The following is a 22,181-nucleotide window of genomic DNA, read 5'->3' as shown; positions in this document are numbered from 1 at the left end:
GGGAACACACAGACATGTACACAGGGCTAGGCTGCGAGCAGCCCAGATCAGTGGTGATCTCACCTGATAGCAATACCACGATCATTATTGTGGCTATACCTTAGTAGATCAAAATAAACCGGAAAGTTCAAATGCACTTGAATAGCACAAGCGCCAGCACTATGCCTGTATAGGGTCTAGCCGCGTACTATACCGGGCAGAGTTCAATCATGCTTTCTGAGCACAAGCATCACCAGGTATTACACTTAATCCAAGACGAGTCTGTATGTAAAAGTTTCCCACGGAGTCTGTGTATAAAACTTCCCAGCTAGCTGTATGTAAAATTTTCCCACCGAGTCTGTGTATAAAACTTCCCAGCTAGCTGTATGTAAAATTTTCCCATCGAGTCTGTGTATAAAACTTCCCAGCTAGCTGTATGTAAAATTTTCCCATCGAGTCTGTGTATAAAACTTCCCAGCGTGCTGTGTCTTCAGAACGGGTTTGTATGTAAAACTTCCCAGCGTGCTGTGTCTTCAGAACGAGTTTGTATGTAAAATTTTCCCATCGAGTCTGTGTATAAAACTTCTCAGCTATAGCTCTCTCCAGAACGAGCCTGTATGTAAAATTTACCCGCCGAGTCTGTGTATAAAACTTCCCAGCTATAGCTGTGCCCTCAGATCGAGAATGTATGTAAAATTTAGCTGTGTAGTTGTATCATCAGAACGAGGCCGATATATATAAACTTTTTGCAGCTGTGCTGAGCTGAGTAAGTTTCTAACATATAGAACCTCGTTCTGATACAGCGATACTTCATCAGAACGAGGCTGTATATATAAGATTTTGCAGCGCTGTCAGATACTGTAAACGTCAGCAGCTGCCTCGAAAACGAGGCTAAATGTAAAATCTTCGAGCTGTATCAAAGTCCGATGTATGTATGTATGTATGTATGTATGTATGTATGTATGTATGTATGTATGTATGTATGTATGTATGTATGTATTCTACATGTATGAATGAATACGCTATATGCGTGCGCGTATTTTTTTCTATATGTATGTGTGGGGCAATGTATATGTGTGTATACACACGCACACATATATATATTATATATATAATTCCTCTCTATATATACATTTTCCATCTTTTCTATCTCTAAAAAAGCTTGATTGTGTAAATTATTTTTTTTACATTTGGCGCCTGGTACGAGTTATCCGCGGCAATCGCACATTTCTGTGACGTCTCATCAATTGACTAACTCTGTTTCACGTCAATCACAGCATATACGCCTAACCAGCAAGCGCGAGCCGACATCAGCTGGTGGGCAAATCTGAGCAAAACGTTCAATGGTACAGCATCCCGTACGAAAGCTACCAGGTTGTGACAAGATAATGGTGCAAGTTTGCAACATTATTTGTCTTACAACCTGGTTACTAGCAGGTTACTAGGATGGTATTCAAGGTTGGTATTCATTGTTGACATGGGAATGGCTAGAACTGGTGCCAACTTTGTCAGAAGCTTGTAGACTTTACCTTGTCTGAACCTTGGAGACTCCCTTATCGCTTATGGCAATCTTTGTACAGAGATTGGATAATGTTACATAACAGTTTTACATATCCTCCTTCCCCCCCCCTTCCATTAATTTGGGGATAATACCAATATTCCTGCAGGCATTTTAGCAGTATATTGAACCATCACAAGTGCATCCTCATCTTCTTTCCTTTACCAAACTGTAGTGATGGTTATACTTGCACATTAATACTGCACAGGTGTATGCATAAGTATGTTTGAAAAGTCTTACCACTTAGGGACAGTGTCACTCATACATTCCACAACAGTCAAGTACAAGTTCTTAATCATGAACCAGATAAGACCTAATGTAGGATGAAAGAACTTATTTATTGCTAAAATGAAAAGGAATAGCAGTGTACGTGAATAACACTACAAAAATGAGAGACAAAGCTTATATTGAAAGTTGAAATAACTTTTGTCAATTGTCCAGCCTTAAATTATGCTCAAAAGTGAAGGATATTCAGGACCAATTTGTCAATGCATTAAAAAACCTGACATACTTTCCTTTTACACATGATAAATATATATGTATGAATGCAATACATTATAAAGTGAAGGATAGGTTTATATTGATTACATCATGGAAATGTAAAAATTATTATAATCATACTTGTCTCGTTTTTGAAGCACGAGTTTGGTAACAGCAATTACATTTTGTGAATGTAAAATATAAAAATTATGAAGCCTTCTTCATCATAAAAATTACTATCATTTAGGTATTTGTTGCATGCACTTGTTTCTATGTTCCTGGAAAAATTTGAGATGCCTCTATTTCATAATTATATTAAGTTTAGAAATTAAACTCAGAATTCTAACTATCAATGTCATACAGTTCTCAACATTAGGCTGAAGTAATTATATCAGGTTGGTATTTGAATCAGATTCTTAGAAGTTAACATCTTACTATCATATCATTGTCAGCTACAAAAATATTTCTTCATGTAAACTATGCAACTGCAATATCAAAAATTTGTGGCAGTATGACTCGTTATGTAAATTACCTTTGCAAATAAAAAAATGAGTACAAAGCATAAAACAGTGCTTTTCTCGTTAGTTAAAAAACCTATCATTACAAAGCAACTCATTTAACTTTAAGTAAGCTAGAAGTTATAATGACAGCACAAAATTGTAGACAAAACAGTGAATTATGCAAAGCACACATTTATGCCAGTGATGTAGCTTGTCATGATTGAAGTCAAATTGACTGAAATAAAACACACGGTACAGTAGCGTCAAAAGTCCCATAGATCTACAAATTACTGAATTTTTCCTCAGTGGAATTATGGCTCACCAATTTATCTGTTTTTCTCTTTCTGCATTGTCTTGCTTGAGCACATTAATCGTTGATGACATCGTTGAAATTTGGTACACTGAGTCTGTCAGTTTGATATTTTTTGTGGATGAAAGCTGAAACGACAGAAATTTGGAACGTAAATGATGAGTAACAAAACCTTTGTCCAGTGCAGGAGTACAAGGAACAACCTCTGCTTTTTCATCTTGACTACAGCCACTGTTTGTTTAAAATTTGAAAATAGTTGAACTTACTATGCCTATTAATATTTATACATTGCATTAGAACCCCACGAAATTGGTCCGCTTTTGTAGATCTACATGCACAATGACCCTGATTGATACAAAATTTTGTTTGATCAATAGAGAAGCTGTTATTGATGAACTTAAAAGTTGCAATATACATACCCTTTATCGATCCTGTTATTTCAACTTCTACCGGTATTAAACCATGATATCCAGAATTCTGCCACAGCCTATCCTGGTGGCTGCAGTGTTTCTTTCAAAGGCGTTTGCGATGTGGTGATTTGCACTGTTACTCTTGGGCTTCATGATTTTACTTTGGCCTTTTGCACTCCATTTCTTACCAGTTTTCACAGGCAGTGTGATTCCTTGATTGGTGTATTACTGGTTTGGTTTGGTGACCTTCGACCTCTGCCCCTGTGTGACATTGATTCATTACTGTTTGAGGTTGCCTCATTCAGAGTTTTCCTGTCTCCTGAAAAAATGGAAATCATGCATGAAACATAAAACCTTGATAATTTAAAAAAACAGTCTTCAAGTGTCAGAGTCCTAAATTTTTTGCAGTGGAAAGAATTTACAATAGAACTAGCAGTCCCCATTGTAATTAAATGAGCACAATTTTTTGGTCAGGTTTTCACAAACAACCACGCATATTTGAACCAACTTTCCCTCTAGGTCTTCATAGTGTTGCAATAATATACACAGTCTGAAAGATTCTTAATTACTACCAAGGTTATTTATTTTCAAAATTCATCATGGCTTGGTTTTTTTATTGAAAAATAAAGACAGAGGATTTTTTTTATATAAATAGAAATCTTTTCTTTTTGAAGTTTACAATAGTAAGCTGACAGCCATTTCACTTCACAACCATAGACAAGAAGTCATAAATGCAAGGTTAGTTTGTAGGTGACTGTTACATAACACCAGGTGGATATGTGTTTACAGATTTGGTAGGAGATAATATTCCCGCTCACAAAGTACGTTGAGAAATACATAATTCACTCATGAGGTGCAGAAAGTTTTCTGCATAATGAAATTCTGGATGATGCACAGTATGAATTCTCAACCATACCACTTAACGCAACATTTAGAAAATATGAATGAAATGATCATGCTTGAAATGTGGAGAATTGTAAGCTGACCTCCACAATGATCTGATGTTACTGAAGCCCTACAACCACTGTCAATAGGTGAAACTGTACATGGGATTTTATTCCCCTTCATTATCGAGTGTAATGTATTTAACACAAGACTGCACTGCTCTTGCATTTTCAACCTGACGTTTTCTGAAATACTGGGCACAGAATATGATTATAGAGACACGATCACTGGTGGGGTCAATTGTAGTTTCATTTGATTAAATGTGTAAACAGTTCTCCAAAACCCACTGAAATCTTAAAGCTATCTCTATAAAGGGAAATTGCAGAAGACAACACTTACCTAATTTCTTTGCTATGGCGCGAAAATAACGCTGTTTAAATTACCACCAAATTTCCATGCGATGCTGTAACAGTATTTTTCCCCGACCTTTATACATTTGTCCTCTGACAACGATGAAAAAAACTCTGAATACTCCGTGTTTCTTCATTCACCAATACACGAGAGCAAACTTGTTCGAAGCCAAATAAATATCAGTCAACGAGAAAATATTATCCAATTGTAACAATGAAGTAGTACTTCAAAGGCAGCTGAGCCTAGAAGCAGATCTAGTATATTTCAACGGTAACTTTGTTCAGATATTTGATTTGCCACCAAAGATTACAGAGCACATCACGTGTTTCATTCGGACCAATCAGTAAAAAAACATTCATATGATTGCTGATGTCATCCAGATTGATCAGGTTGATTGTAGTTGTTTTGTTCATGTAGTTGATTTGGCACCAGAGATAACAGGCATATCACATGTTTCATTCGGGCCAATCAGTAAGAAACATTCACATGATGTATAACATCATCGGACCACTGGACTTATAGTTTTCGATTTGATGTAAAAAATAATGGCAGTCTGCAGGTCTCATGTGGTAGAAGTTGCTTTGGTTAGGTGTGGTGTTTTTCTTCCAGTATCTTCAAATTACTGTGACAAGTGTAACATTAATGAATGTAGCTGTAAAATGTAAACTTTGCTGTGGTTGAAACACATTTGTTATTCCCGTCAGTGGTATAAGATAAAAGTGTATGTTATGTAAACAGGTGCAGATGAGCCCCTGGCTTAGAAGTAAATTTCCAAATACATGTGAAAGAGACAGGGACAGCCAGTTTTGTAAAACTAATAAATCTGTATTGTAGATGGCAATGCACCTACCATTAACATTTATAATCTGAATGGAGTTTAAATGCCTTAAAATATGGTCCAGTATTAAAATACCCTGTTCAAAATATAACAAAAAGATCTCAAAATATTTCTGTCGCATGACAGTCAATTTATGTTTCTGAAAAAAAATACATTTTTGATAAAAATAATTTGCTGCAACTATAGGTTCATGAATATCACTGGATAAAAAGTGAACTGTTACTTCGTAATAAGTATTTTTTTTTGCTTAAAATGTCATTGTGTTTGTTACAAAGACAGAATATTTCAAGAAATTAGAAAAAACTTCAAACAATTGTTTTCCAACTGAAATATCTCAGTATCAATGTTGTCATGATCTAACATTTTGCCAGCTCACTGGCAATCCACTTGCAATCTTATATTATGGACTTACTACAAGGCTCACACATCCTTATGTAATCTTCATACGCCCTGCCTGAATATCATACAAGCAAGATGGACTTTGTACAAGGATTGCACAAGGTAGCCAGATTCTTGAAGATATCGTGTGAGGGTTGTTACAAAGATGGGCAACTTCTAAGTCAGTATCAGGCAGGTTTATCAAGGATGTCACAAAGTCTACACTACGTTGCAGTTTGTTGGGGCAACCTTGTAACTTTCGTACGGATTCTTCATCGAGGAAACACCGTTACCCAAACAGATCTTCACCACCGACGCGTGCTCCACGGCAGGAGCGGGAATTACGAGAACGACTGGTTTTATACGTGATGGTCCAAGGACCAACCACAACTGCAGACGCACGTATCAACTTGCAAGAACTCTACACAATACTGCTCGCTTGCAAGCGGCGGCACCCCTTCTGAGACCAGCGCCACATCGTAGTATATACGGGCAATGCTACCACGATGTATATGATCAACTCCGGGTCGTCCTGCAATACTACAGCCATGACCTGGCTACGCGAACTGTTCTGGCTTTCGACCCTTTCGAATTTCTATATTACAGCAAGATACGTCAACATTATTTTTTGTGACTCACTATCGCGCGTACATGAAGTTAAGCATCACTTCAAGGCCGTGGACATTCTCCACACCCACACACTTCACCCATTACGCAACTGGCATTATCATATGACCGACGATTCCTACTCTTTGTTATTACAGGGCCTCTACACCAGCACCAACTCCTGGAACTGGACGGCGAAATCTTCAAGTAGAAACAAGCAGCGTATGCAGAGTCAACGAAACACATATACAACTTCCAACGCATCGCCTACCTCCGGTTCTGCCTCTACTTCGGTCTCCACCCAGTACCGTGCACTCAGCTTACAGTCTGCCGGTACGTAGTTTTCCTCGCGATCTCGAACACTCAAACCATCGAGCATCCCAGGCTACTTAAATCTCATTCGACTACTCCAAGCCGAGGCGGCTACCCAAACCCCCTGGAAAACAACTGGCTACTAACTATTCTTCGACGAGGCATCACCCGGACACACGGGAAACCACCCGCGCAAAAGCTGCCCATTGTCTTGAGTTATTGAGAGTTACCATGACCACAATGCTAATCAGTATCAGTATCAGATTACTTTACATAAGACTACATGAGACAGCGACACGTGGTAGTTAGTCGACAGTCAATGGAGTTGTGTATATAGCTTTCGTAGAGCTAGTAATAAATGTATTGAAAACGACATCGAGCCTCGTCGTATTTCATGACATGGTGGCAGCGGTAAACTACTGAACACCAAGAGAAAAGGAAGATAATACGGATAGTTTTCAATCGGATTCGAACCCACAACATACGGCATCAGTCGCCTAGCTAAGAGGCCTGAGACAGAACCAGTCAGCTAAATCTCCACTCCCAAAAAAGAGTGGTTCAATAGCCGGCTAAGTTGTTACATTTTTCTGACTGAGACCTTTCAACACGTTGTAGAATTCGTGAAGCACTCACGCACGCATGCTCACTATCATACATCGCACATACACACTTTATCGAAGCAAAGAAACGAATTTCATCGCAATCGAACATCAAGTCTCCTGAAAACTTCAGCTTCAAGCCCCCAGAGTGGCCAGAATGGAAGCAGCGCTTTGCAAGATACCGGCTCATAACAAAGCTCAACAAAGAAGATGGAGAAATCCAGGTAAATTCTCTTATCTATCATATGGGAACTGAGGCAGAGAAAATCCTCACGCGATTCAAATTCGATGCAGAAGCAGACGCAAACGACTATGAGAAAGTCTTGAAGAAATTTGATGAGCACTTTGTTCCCAGAAACAATGTCGTCCATGAAAGGGCACGTTTCCGCCGTCGCGTACAAAAGGCAGGGGAAACCGTGGAGGCATACGTGAGGGATCTTTACCATATTGTCAACAAATGTGAGTACGGTGACAGGGATGAGCACATCAGAGATCAGTTAATCTTTGGATACAGGATAAAGAACTGTCTCGGAAACTACAGTGTAAACCCAACATAACGGTAGAAAAAGTTGTAGACATGGCAATGTATTCTGAAACAGTGACCCACCAAGTAGCAGCACAAGGGAAAGCCCAGGCTTTAGACGAAGTTGCACAGAAAGGCAAAAGCAAATTTCGGTCTGTAAAACCCCCCATAGAAGTAAAAGGGAGGAAAATTCCAGAGGTGCCTGCAGTAGGTGTGGCCGTAAACATGAGAAGGGTGATTGCCCAGCCAAAGGAAAGCAGTGTAATAAATGCAAAAAGACGGGACACTTTGCAGCTGTCTGCAGAAGTAAAGGTGTCAAGGAGGTCACTACCGCTGAAAGTAGTGATAAAGTTGGGTCAGTAACACAATCACTTTTTCTCAGAGAAGTTTCCAGTGTGGGAGAAAGACAGAGTGACTGGCAGGTAAATTTGAAGATAACGGAAAAGTGATTAACTTCAAGATTGATACCGGAGCCGACATCACGGTTATCTCTGAGAAAGCACACAAACGCATTCCGAAGTGCGCAATTTTGAAACCCCCGGATACCAATCTTATCAGCCCAGGAGGTAAGCTGAACTGTAAAGGATGGTTCATTGCCGATATAAAGCACAAGGGGAAAATATATCATACCAAGGTCTACGTCATTGAGGGAGACCATGTTAATAATCTACTCGGACGAGAAGTCGCTTGTGAGATGGGCCTAGTAATCAAAGCTGAGGAAGTTGTCAAGCCTGATAGTCCAAATAAACAAACAAACCAAAGCGTGTTTGGAGACATAGGCATTTTCAATTGCAAGCCAGTAAAGATACAGCTGAAAGATGGAGCGAAGCCATACAGTGTCAACACAACAAGGCGAATTCCATTTCCAGTCCTTCCCAAAGTAAAGGAGGAATTGCAGAGAATGATAGAGGGCGGAATCATCGAAGAGGTCACTGAACCTACAGAGTGGTGTGCCCCGATGGTGGTGGTCGCAAAATCGTCAGGGAAAGTTCGTATATGCGTGGATCTGAGGAAACTCAATGAAGAAGTGAAGAGAGAAAGGTATGTGCTTCCAACTTTAGAAGACATAGCCCCAAAACTAGCAGGGTCCAAAGTTTTCTCGAAATTAGATGCTTCGAGTGGATTCTGGCAGATTCCATTAGATCCAGCAAGTTCAAGGTTGACTACATTCATCACACCATTTGGTCGATTCTGTTTTAAAAGACTGCCATTCGGAATCACCTCCGCACCAGAAATATTTCAGCGTTTGATGACTGACTTGTTACGTGACAATGAGAAAGCAGAAGCGATTATGGATGATATAATTATACATGGCGAGACATTGCAGGACCATGACATCCACTTCGACAATACGCTACAAGTCATCGAAAAGTCAGGACTGAAATTAAACCAGAGTAAGTGCGAGATAAGAAAACAAAGTATTAAGTTCTTTGGAGGAATAATCAGCGCAGATGGGGTTAGCGCGGATCCAGAAAAAGTAAAGGCAATTCAAGAGTTGAAACCGCCAACCAACAAACACGAGCTGAAACAATTACTCGGTATGGTAAACTATCTGGGAAAATTCCTACCAAACTTGTCAACAGTGATACAACCAATAAGTGAATTACTGAAGACAGATGTAGCATAGGTCTGGAGTGTAAAACAAGCTGAAGCATTCCAGAAAATGAAGCAATTGGTATCTACTACGGCAATACTTGCATTCTACGACCCAAGCAAGCCAACAATAGTGAGCGCAGATGCCAGCAGCTACGGACTAGGTGCAGTCTTGCTGCAACAACATGATGATGTCAAAAGGCCTGTTGCATATGCTTCACGTACACTAACAAAAGCAGAGCAGCGGTACGCACAAATCGAAAAGGAGTTTTTAGCAGGTGTTTGGGCTTGTGAGAAATTCTCCCGATACATCACTGGTCTAGAGTCATTCATACTACAGACTGACCACAAACCACTAGTACCACTGATCAACAGTCAAGATATCGACAAAGCACCACTAAGATGTCAACGCTTACTACTAAGGTTGATGCGATTCAATGCAAAGTCAGTATACGTACCTGGAAAAGAATTAGTAGTAGCTGACGCACTGTCAAGAAATCCGATTCAGGGCATAGAAAAACCTGATACGGAAGGTGAAATACAAGCACATGTTGATAACCTGGAAGCAATGGAACCAGGAACACCAGACAAGATGGAAGAAATCAGACAAGCAACGATGGATGATGAACAACTGAGGTTAGTACTAGAATATACCAGTCTAGGATGGCCAAAACGAGCAAAAGAAGTGCCAGACGAAATTCAACAATACTACTCAGTAAGAAACCAGCTTTCATTGAATGATGGCAAACTCATCTATCAAGACAGAATTGTCATACCCACCACAATGAGAGAGGAAGTCCTGGAGAAAATCCACGAGGGACATCAAGGTGTGACAAAATGCCGTGAACGAGCAATCCATGCAGTATGGTGGCCAGGCATCACCAGCGATATCAAAAGGAAGATAGCTAATTGCAAATTCTGCATGGAAAATAAACCAACACAGCGAAAAGAGCCGATGATAGCAACGCCATTGCCAGAGAGACCATGGCAGAAAATAGCTGTCGATCTATGCGATCTCAACAATAATAAATATATGGTCGTAATGGACTACTACAGCAGATACTTAGAAATCGTACATATGACAAGTACAACCAGCGAACAAGTAATTGGAAAGCTGCAAAATCTGTTTGCCAGATGGGGAATTCCAGAAGAAATATTCTCCGACAATGGTCCGCAGTTTTCATCAGCAGATTTCCAAGAGTTCGGCAGAAAATATGGATTTCGATGCACCACATCTAGTCCACATTACCCACAATCCAACGGGGAGGCAGAAAGTGGAGTACGCATCGCTAAGAAAATCCTAAAGCAGGATGACGTATTTCTTGCATTAATGAGCTACCGAGCAACTCCAATAGCAGCAACCGGCATGAGTCCATGTCAACTGATGATGGGACGCCAAATTCGTACCACACTGCCTACAATAGCAGCAAAACTAGAGCCAAGACAACCTGACTTGGAATTAGTCAGAGCTGCAGATAAAAAGGTAAAAGGTGCATACGAGCGAGCATTCAACAAAAGACACGGAGCCAAAAGCCTACCAGAGCTGTTACCTGGAGACAACGTCCAAGTGAAATTGGATGGAGAAAAAGGATGGAAAACTCCAGCCAGGGTACTGCAAGCGGGTACAGCACCACGCTCATACATTGTGCAAACACCAAGTGGTACTCTGAGAAGAAACCGAAGACATCTATTATTTGTGTCAAGGCCAGACAAAACAGAGGGGAAGACCCTGGATCTATCAATGTTTGACAACGATGAGTCAGCAGATCCAGTTACACCAACCTCAGTGGAGAAGTCAACGCCCACTGTGGAACAACAACAACCACTGGTTGAAAATATCTCACCGCCTATGCCAGAAGCTCAGGGAAAACAAACAGATGTAATCAGAACCCGGAGTGGAAGAGCAGTTAAGAAGCCTGTGAGATACTACGATGAATACTGTTTAGTAGATAGCAACCAGATTGCCTTGTGCGGGGCAGAATAATCCCCAGGCAACTGTTCGACTTAGGGACTGGTCAGTTTCTTCAGCCTGGGGGGGGGGGCCGGTGGATTATTTTTTGCCGACGTCAAAAACTGGTTGACCCCCCTATTCCAAATTTTGAAAACAGGGTGAAACCCCCCCCCCCGGCGCGCGACATAGGTAAAACAAAAGGTGGACATAAATATATATATATATATATATATATATATATATATAATATATATATATATATATATATATATATATATTATATTTTACATTTTACATATATTTATATTTTAAATAGTCATTCTATGTTTTAATGAAATTGTTGACATGTCAGTTGTAAGATAGGAATTTCAAAATGTAAATCTTAAAATCTGAATACAGTACATTTTGAATGAGCTGTATTTTGAATGAGCTGTGAATGTATTTCACACTTTCTATGCTTAACCAGATGTTCTGAACTGTTGTACAGAAATGGATGTCAATCATTAATATCAAAGAGGAAAAAGCAGTGAATCAAAAACTTTTATGGGTGTTAAGACTTGCCAACCATCCAATTAAATCTCCTGAGGAGCCATAGAGAGCTTTTTTAGCCAAATCTGATGTGTACAGTGTCTCAGAGGACTTTTCTTGTAACATTGAAACCATAAAAGCACAGGTAATAATGACAAAAACTGCCTTTTTTTAACTGTTATTTTGTTCATAAAAAAGCATCTTTCTACAGAAAACCAGTGACACAAAGGAAAATAATTGCATCAATGAGAAGGAAAGATATCTTGTCATTTTTCTATTTCTAAAATAAGTCACTGTATCAAATATATATTGTGAAATATTTGTGCATGTTGCTTTCTCATAGAGAGAACAGAAAAGTATCAGGAATTTGTCATCCTTTTCATATGAAATGCAGATTTCATAATGGTACACTTTCACTTAGCAAACATCAAGATATCTCTGAAATATTAAAGTATGGCGCCCAAAGGGCGCGCCAAAAAATATGAAACATCCTGATATCTCCGAAATATATGCCTTGTATATTAAAGTCATGCACCTGAAGGGCATGATGAAAAATGTCTGATATATAAAAGTAATGAGCTTGAAGAGCACGCTGAAAAATATTGAACATACAGATATCTCTGATGTATGTATGCTTGATATGTTAAAGTTGGGCGTGCTGAAAAATATGACTGATTATTAAAGTTACGCGCCCAAAGGGCGCGCCGAAAAATACAACTGAATGATGAAATTTGTGGCTGACACTAGCATTTTAGGCAATGATGAGCCTGTGTCAAAATTCAAAAACACACTGACCCCCCTATTGGGCATTTCAAAAACATGGTGACCCCCCCTATCACCAAAGTCAAAAACGGTGACCCCCCACCCCTGAATCCACAGCCCCCCCCCAGGCTGAAGAAACTGACCAGTCCCTTAGGATAGTCCACCCCTAAGTCTAGTTAGGCAAACCTATTTAGTAGAATAGAAATTTTGCGCAAATAGGGCGACAATCGACATTAGAAAATTATTGACAATTAGACAAGGACAGAACAACGTATTGACCATTATGATTGGATGACGAACACTGTTCAAAATGAACTCAAAAGAAAGGGAGATGTCTTGAGTTACTGAGAGTTACCATGACTACAATGCTAATCAGTATCAGTATCAGATTACTTTACATAAGACTACATGAGACAGCGACACGTGGTAGTTAGTCGACAGTCAATGGAGTTGTGTATATAGCTTTCGTAGAGCTAGTAATAAATGTATTGAAAACGACATCGAGCCTCGTCGTATTTCATGACACCCATCACACCGTGCATACTTCAGGCAATCTACTCCAAGCTCGACCTTTCCATACCATTCAAGTTTCAACGCTACATTTGGTGTGCCTGCCTCTTCGCATTCTTCACATTTGCCAAGAAATCGACACTGCTTCTCCAAACACAAACTTTGCCGGACTACAACAAATACCTAAGAGACCGTTCAGTTTTTACGGCCGGGGGGGGGGGGGGCGGCGGCAAAATCTTGTCGCCAGTGTTCAAAAAAATATAGACCCCCCTGCATTTTTCGTGAAAAATAAGATGATCCCCTTTGTCAGACGAAAAAAATTGATGACCCCCCCCCCCCCCCCGGCTGAAAAATAACCAAAAGCCATATGTCAAATTTACCCGCACGGTTTGGATTTGAACTCCGGTACGCGGCGCACTTTATTTGTGTAGCAGAGATGCCAGTGCACAAACTTCATCCATGCAAACGTCTGTTAATTATGACCACTGTAAGGCAATTTTTAACTTCATTTCCATAGACAACTTATGTCCGTGCACAATGTATAAAGTAAACTTTATTGGAGTGGTTCGCCAAAGGCAGACCTCCGGCTAAGAGGGTCATGGGCCATTACGTAAAGTCAACTTTATTCTAGTGGGCGACCAAAGGTGGCCCGCTGGTAAAGAGGGTCGATCATGGCCGTTGCACAAAGTAAACTTTACTGGACAGGGCCGCTGAAGGCGTCCGGCCGTTAAGATGGTCACGGGTATTACAATAAAGTCAATTTATTGAAGTCGGCCGCTGCAGGTGGCCCGCCGGTAAAGAGGGTCGATCATGGCCATTGCATGAAGTAAACCTAGTTGGAGTGGGCCGCCAAAGGCATCTGCCCGTTAAGAGGGTCATGGGTAATACATAAAGTATATTTATTGTAGTGGCCCGCCGAAGGCGGCCCGCCGCTAAAGAGGGTCGATCATGACCATGGCACAAAGTGAACTTTATTGGACGTATTGCCGGGCCCCCCTGGTCGTAAAAACTGAACGGTCCCTAAGTAGAAACGACGTTGCCATACTCGGAACGTCAGCGATGCTCACGATCAGACACACCAAACAATCTAGTGCGATCAGCGATTACTCGAACTACCTCTCCCTCTCATCGATAACTCTCCGCTTTTCCAATTCGCGCCCTCATTAACATGATACGAATCTCCCCTATACCCCTATTTGCATATTTTAATTGGAATTTTGTTCAAATGGAAGTGATGAGGGCGCTGTTCTACTTGACCGTTAGTGTGACTTTTCCTGTTTTTTTTTTTGGGGGGGGGGCAATTTCAGCCCATTTTTTCCCAACAAACAATGTCAGAGACGTTTCTATGGCCATATAAAGCAGGTTACTTTGTGCCTATGAATTTTTATCGACTTCTACGGCTTACTTTTGGTGCTATGTGTGTATTGTCGATCTATGACTCGCTAAACATAGGCCTACCATTTGGACTGCCGCAACTACAGGCCCAGCTGATTATTGTGAATATTTTTACATAGTTCGACAGTCTAATCATTATTTAATCCCCCTAACTTAGTTTTATTCTACTACGAACATTCAGAAAACAACTCGAAGTCGAAGAGCTCCCACGTCCACCCTGCAAAACATGTACGGTCTGCCTCAGTGTTTCTGCAGATCGCGCGCGTACCGTATTAAAGTTCAGGCAAACATTATGCCATTTCTTCAGTAAAATTCATGGCTTGATGACTCTTAACTAATTTGCTTCACCATCTCCTATGACTTTTTAACGAACTTCAAGTGTAACTATGACGAAGGCTGCAAAACTCGCTACCACGATCGCGATACACCGCCATCTTTAATTTTACCCAATGTGTGTATATCATACGTGCGTTGAACTGTGATCTGTGAAGTTTGCAAACATTACGCTCATCTTATGAATGACATTTAGATCGCTTTCGTATATAACTTAAGTGAGACTTCAAAAAAAGAAACACTATTATGGAGCATATATTCTAATTGGGTGCATACTGTACTGGCCGACTTCTCTTGTATTCGGTCATTGTCAACTGTCAGTGTCTGTCTGTTTGGAGTCGATGCAGGATGTGGTGGTCGGACATTCCCACGTCTGATTTTACGGACCCCTCAGCCTTTCAAGATAATAATATCGTTGTATTAGAGTGGATTTGAGTGACCGTGATTGTCACAGTTTTCCTTTTCACTGGTAACGGGTAGTATATCACTGTCCAGTTACCATGTTTCAACTCGTCAATGTTGACTGAAGTCCGATAGCGTAAGGCGAGTTTCGCCGTATTAACTCAGTGCCATATAGCGTTGTACGCTGTACATGTACATGCGTACACTGGGCTGTACGATCGGCCTTGAACGGTAACAGCGGATACATGGCATCGTGAAATCATGCCGCAAAAATAGGCGCACTGTCCGAAATTCACGAAACTTGTCACAAGCGTTGTTCAATAGCAAGTGGTTCGACACAACAAGTATTATTTTTGTTCATGACCTGTATCAGTGTGTTTCGGGTCACAGTCTAAAAATAGCACACAACTGAGAGATATAAACCATCATGGCAACGTACGAATTCAGTTGTCAATTATCATTAGTATTTATTTTTATCATGCCTAGATACGATGAAATTACTCTCAAAAGTGTACATTACCTCATAGCTTGTTCAATTTCGCATTAAATAATCATATTTGTGAGCTTTTGAGCCCATTTTCACGGCCAAGTCGCTCGAACGATGTGTATTCCGCCATACTGCTTGTTTACATTCAGAACGAGGCTCTGCAGCCTGATGAATTATGCAAATTTCTATACGTCCGCTCAAGCTGTACACACCAAGCCAGAGATCATCTGTTTAACTATATGCCTCGAAAGCTGCGGCAACCACCCCCTGGTCCTCGCGCATGCGAAATTCAATAGAACACTCAAACTCACTCTTACTGACTTCGGCTTTAAGCCGGCCGACTACTCCGGACACTCATTCCGCCGAGGCGGAGCCACATTTGCCCTTAATTTGGGAATTCCCCCCTTCTTAATCAAGCTACAAGGCGAATGGAATTCCAATGCGTTCGAACGCTACACAGTTCTGTCCCAGTAAACAAAGTGCAAAGTCACAAAATCCATGGCGCCCACCAACAGTGTTGGGGGAATCTTGGCGGACTTTGGCTTTGAGCCTGTCAACTTGTATTAAAGTAGTTGACCTTGATCCCCCAACACTGTGTGTTTGTCTCTGGTAATTATTATTACTTTTTTATTGTTTTTGCTTACTGCTAGAGTAACCAACAGTTAAAAAGTTCTCGATCATAGCATTGTTAAATCATTATTAATATTTCCTATTTATTTAATTTCATATTGTCTACCTCTTTATTTGTGGTTTATCGAGGTTTTTAATCAAAGGTACTGAACCACAATCAAAAACAAAATAGCCAAAAATGGTTTAAATGTATTGTGACTGTGGTCGCTGAATTCCAAAGCAGCGGGGCATTTCCCTCTCACTGCATTGGAAGAAACATGTTTAAGAGGGCGCGTTCTCTGTACTCGCACACTCAAGACAGGTTATTACTCAATACGCAAAACTTAGCTTACAAAGACTTGAGATTTGGATAAAAAAATTATCAGAATATTCTTGGTTTATTTGATTCGAAAAAAATTATACATATTCGATACTGACCAACGTATCTCAAAAGTAATTTTCACATTCTATTGGAAATTTAAATTTAACACTGTGTACTCTGGATACTGGAAAAACTGCCGTGTGCATTTACCAACTTTACGATTCTCCCCTTAATCACATAGAGTCGGCGAAATATCAAGTGCAGGCGGACCCTCTTTGAGTTGTGCAACCAAAAACAAGAGTAATGTTGTCATTCTGAGTCGACAACAGGGACTGTTAGTTAACGTACCCTGTCTGTCAACCATGCTGTAGTTTCCAGATTATTTACCACGACAACGGAAAATAATGAGCTGATAAATGATACTGGAAAATATTTTTTGACAAGACGAATTCAATATATGAATTAAACAACCTTGGAAAGCTGAAATCAAATCGTTCTCACTGCTTATTAGTAAAAGTTGAAGAGTTCACCGATCATTCTCTTCTTATCCCCATGAGTCTGTGTGATAGCGCCTTCTGTACAAACCTGTCATAGTTCATTGCGATGGCGTAACGTCAACATTGCGTCCATATGAACGTTGGATATAGTGACTTATGTAGGCGTAATTTTAGTTCATTGATAGACAAACTACAACAAGATATCAGGTAATTTTTAAAACATTATTTTGCACACACAACTATTGATTTGCCATAGGAAATGAGATGTGATGCGATCGGTTCTGTCTTTTGTAAGATTTCATTGCAGAAGACACCTCTTGACAAAATGAATCAAATATTTCTGTACAATTCTCCAGAAGAATTAACTTTTGGCGAGTATTTATCCAAGACCTAAAGTGACAGCTATTTTTATTATTTCAATTCAAAATTATGTTTGCAAATGCGTTAAATAACCCCAATATTTATTTTTCTCATGACCCATGTGTTATGATGTTGGCAGATCACCATCGATTATTATACACTTATTGTCAAAGTTTCTCGGTTTTTTCAATGCAAACGCGTCTGACAGTATTAAATTTCATATTTATCAAACTCTAGAGATGTAGCGACTAAAATTTGATTATCTTGTTCCCAGAATATCGTTCAAAGTGTGAGAAATAATCGTTTATTAGTTTAGAGGGTGGGTTAGCAGTAAAGTTTGATCGTTTCGTCACACTTGAGTGACAATTAAAATTAGTTTGTCAAAATGTTTGAACAAATTTCAATATTTTGATGAAATTTAGACATACATATCTTCCTTGTGTTTCTGTCTACTTAGAAAATACTACGATTTCATTGCCGGTATTTCCTCCAACAGTAATAATTCTATCACCATTGGAGACACTGCAATGGGCCCGGGGTAGATCACTTGACCTTGGAATAGATTATATCTCCAAGTTCCATCTGTACTCCACACCGAAATCCTATAATTGTTTGGATCACAAACATAGACACAATCAGCACCATCAATGGCAATGCCGCGTGGGAACCACAGCTGACTCTCGCTGCCATCGTGGTGACCGTATTGATACAGGAAATTGAACTCAGTATCAAAGCACTTGATGCAGTGATTGTTAGAGTCAGACACCATTATAACATCCTTACTGTTGACAGCGAGAAAGTAGGGGTGGTCAAATTTTATATGGCCATGATCTCGACAACCAACCTCTGCAATAAACTCTCCTTTCTGGCTGTACTTCAGGATGCGGTGACCTTTGACCTCTGTAACAATAACAAATCCCTTCACAAGAACTATGCACCAGGGACTTGATTTTGTAGGTAGGGTAATTATTTCCTCAATTTTATTATTTTTATCACAAACAACTATTTGCAAATTATTGACATCAAGGATGAAGTAGAGGTTGTTCTGAGAGACAGCTACGGAGCGTGGCTTGAATGGCTTGTTGAACTGCCCGCTGAACTTGCCCAAAACCATTTTATGTGTGTAATCTTGGTTCAGTACGTGTACTGTACTGTTTTCGCTGTCACATACCAAAAGTTCATTCTTCTTGAATGCCAGACCTTTTTCACCTCGGGACATATGTGTTTGATTACCATTCAGAATTCTTTTTGACCATTGTTCTGAAAGGTCAAAGGTCAGAACAGAATAACTAAAACAAGAGTAGAAATGTACTGACAATAGGCTGCACTAGAATTGATAGATATATCCTGAAACTCAAAGCAGATATGGATTCACATCAAACTAAATTACAAATTCATTCAATTACTCTAACATTTTTATTTATTATTATAACCTCATAATTTTTGTATTATTTTTACCATGAAAACGCAATAAGTGCATGCTCTGTGAAAGATTGTCAATTAAATTTTTTATCAACAATCATGGTTACTCTAGAGTAACCGTGCAACAAGCAGCTTTTCATAAGCCGTTTATTAATCATACATGATTGTCATGATAATATTGCAGTAAAGGGGACTATGTCCGATGTACTTGATTAGATGACAACCATGCTGCCTTAGCAACATTTTTATAAAGTCTCGTTCAGAAATTGTCCCTTGATCTTGTGTTTTGTCAGACTAAGCAACATATGTGTGTTGACAATCCTGCTGTACAGTAATTCAAATACCTCGGAACTTTGAGCTATTATTGACACAAATTAAATCGCAATTTAATGATGATTATACAGCCGAGCATTTTGATCTATCTATTATCATAGGTTTTTTAGTTTTAATGCCTTTTTAGCATGGCAACGCAATGCATACAACTTTTGTCATAAATAGGCCTTCCAAATGTTTTAAACAACCAAATTCTTCAGTGTATTATTTATTACATTTAAAATTGTTGTATCACTGTATCTCACTTTCCGAATATGGCTAATTTACTAAAAGCCACGTTTCCATAGCAATACCTTTGCATACTTTGTCTCCAAAATTCTTATCGTGTATATCTGCAGTATTTGTTCAAAAATTCTTTGAAAATTAATTTCGGATAATGCAAGCCCACTGTTCCACGAGCTAATTGTTTGATTCTTCATAGGACATAAATGATGGAAAAATACTATTTTGAGTACAATTATGTTTCTGCTATTATGCCAGTGATCTTTTAAATCAGTCTCTTTCTCATGATAATTTTATGAATAATATTACTGGTAGTTACCACAGTTCTATGAAATATTATAACGTTCTCATTTCACTGCAGTATTTTGCCCGTAAGACATTGTCATCTTTCATTCAAAAAATTCATGTTGCAATGACAATACCTTTTGCAATATTAGCTCATCATACTAGTATATTCTTGGACCAATTCCCTCAAAGGCAATATGTCATAGTAGTCAAATCGGAAGGTAGAGGTCCCATGCACCCCATGGATATATTTTTAACCTACATTTTTGTAATCCTTAGGGTCTATAGTTAATGAATTAAGATGATTCCTAAATCAAATATTGTCGCATGGGGTTCATTTGACGCCATCTTGGCCGCCATCTTGGCTGTCATCTTGGATTTAAACAATGGGGTAGGGGTCACACATTTACCGCTCGACGGAAACAGAAACAATAAAATACTATAAACGTTACATTTTCAGAAAGCCCAGATCATGGCCTTTTCATTGATATATAACTTAATGGGGATAAATTAATATTCGAACGTCGATTAGACTTTATATTGGCCATTGACCGTAAATCGTAAATTTGCTAAATTTCAAACCCAATAATTAAGTTCCTGTTCCTCCAAACAATTTTTCATATAGTATTTTTATATTTTTTGGAAGAACTTAGTGCACTAAACAAGAAAAATAACATTAAAAGTATGTGTCTTGAGATTTAGTGGGTGTATGAGCTCGTTTTCTTAAAACGTGGTATGCCGCATAATCCTTGTGTAATGTAAGAGGTAGGGGTAATGTTTCCCTTTCCGTTTCGAATCATGAATGATGAAACCATAAAAATGTTACATTTTTTTGAAAGTGCTGAATCAGGCCTTTCCAAACATATATAGATTTATGGGAAAAAGTCGCATATTTGAAAGTTACAGAGCTTAAACTTTTAGTTGTGTCGATTTAAAGTGATTTTTAAAACACAAAATTCTAATATATGAGGTAGGGGTAATGTTTCCCTTTCTGTCTCGAACCATGAATTATGAAACCATATAAATTTTATATTTATTGAAAGCACTGATTATGGCTTTTCTAAACGTGTATAGTTTTATTGGGAAAAGTCGCATATTTGAAAGTTACAAAGCTTAAGACTTTCAGTTTGTGTCAATTTTTGGTGATTTTTTTAACAAAATTATAACATAAGGGGTAGGGGTAATGTTTCCCTTTCTGCCTTGAACCATGAATTATGAAACCATATAAATGTTATACTCGTTGAAAGCTCTGAGTAGGGTCTTTCTAAAAGTGCATAGTTTCATTGGGAAAAGTCGCATATTTTAAAGCTACAAAGCTTAAGCATTTCAGTTTGTGTCAATTTTAAGTGGTTTTTTGAACAATACGCACCCAACAGTCCGTTGGTCAGGTATCAAAATCATCCCCTCTAAGGCATTTTACCCACCATGATTTTCTCTTAGCTAGTATTCTCAGCTGTCATAATCTGCTTATTTGCCATTTAACTGATGGTGTGTAAGAGTGTAACGACTTGTTTTGTAGGGGGCTGTCACGCCCTCACTAGTAAAATAGGAATGGGTTAGGGGTAACATATTTACCTCTAGTCGGAAACAAAAACAACAAAGTACCATAAACAATACATTCTTAGAAAGCACAGATAATTCCCTTACCATCGGTATATGACTTAAGAGGGATAAATCAATATTCAAACATCGATTAGATTTTATATCGGCCATGAAATGTAAATTGTAAAATTTGCTTAATTTCAAACCCAATAATTAAGTTCCTGTTCCTCAAAACAATTTTTACAATGTATAAATATATATTTTTAAAGAACTTAATGCAATAAAGAAGAAAAAACATTAAAAGTGTGTATCTTGAGATTTATGGGGTGCGTCGATTGTTTTCCTTATATGTGGTATGCCGTACATCCCTCTATAATATACATTTAAGGGATAATGTTCCTTACCTACCAAACGCAGCGAATAAGGAAGCCACATAAATATCATATATCTGAAACACTAAGGCAGTTGTTTTTCCAACAAGATATGGCTTGATGGGGTAAACTCAAAAATTATGCAGTGACAATGCCTAAATTCAAAAGTTTACTTTACTGATATCTAAAGGGCATTAAATAGCACTAAAAGTTAAATTGGTGGTAAATAAAAGACGTTTTACTTATTTCAATAACTCAAACAAGGGAAAGAAAGTTAACAGCTATATAACAGCTTGGATTTCAACAAAATCGGTTATTTGATATAACTTTTGGATGAGGCATCACAGGAAGAATTTATGCGTATGTTTTCGGGCAATTTCGGCATAAGGCATCAATATGAAAGTACTTTTTAATGATGTAAACAAGTTCAATACATATGAAAGTACTTTTTAATGATGTTAACAAGTT

General features: G+C 38.9%; 1 long non-coding RNA gene across 1 annotated transcript; it reads right to left on the bottom strand.

Annotated features, from left to right (window-relative positions):
• Window positions 1-1,856: 1,856 nt before the first annotated feature.
• On the bottom strand, window positions 1,857-4,830 carry LOC139140903 (uncharacterized). Its single transcript, XR_011554096.1, has 3 exons — window positions 4,522-4,830; window positions 3,247-3,556; window positions 1,857-2,955 (listed from the first exon to the last, which is right to left on the bottom strand). It is a non-coding gene; the product is annotated as an uncharacterized lncRNA (long non-coding RNA).
• Window positions 4,831-22,181: the final 17,351 nt, after the last annotated feature.

Source organism: Ptychodera flava, chromosome 1 (assembly GCF_041260155.1).
Source record: "Ptychodera flava strain L36383 chromosome 1, AS_Pfla_20210202, whole genome shotgun sequence".
NCBI classification, from domain to species: Eukaryota; Metazoa; Hemichordata; class Enteropneusta; family Ptychoderidae; genus Ptychodera; species Ptychodera flava.
This window is presented reverse-complemented; position numbering and strand designations above follow the sequence as displayed.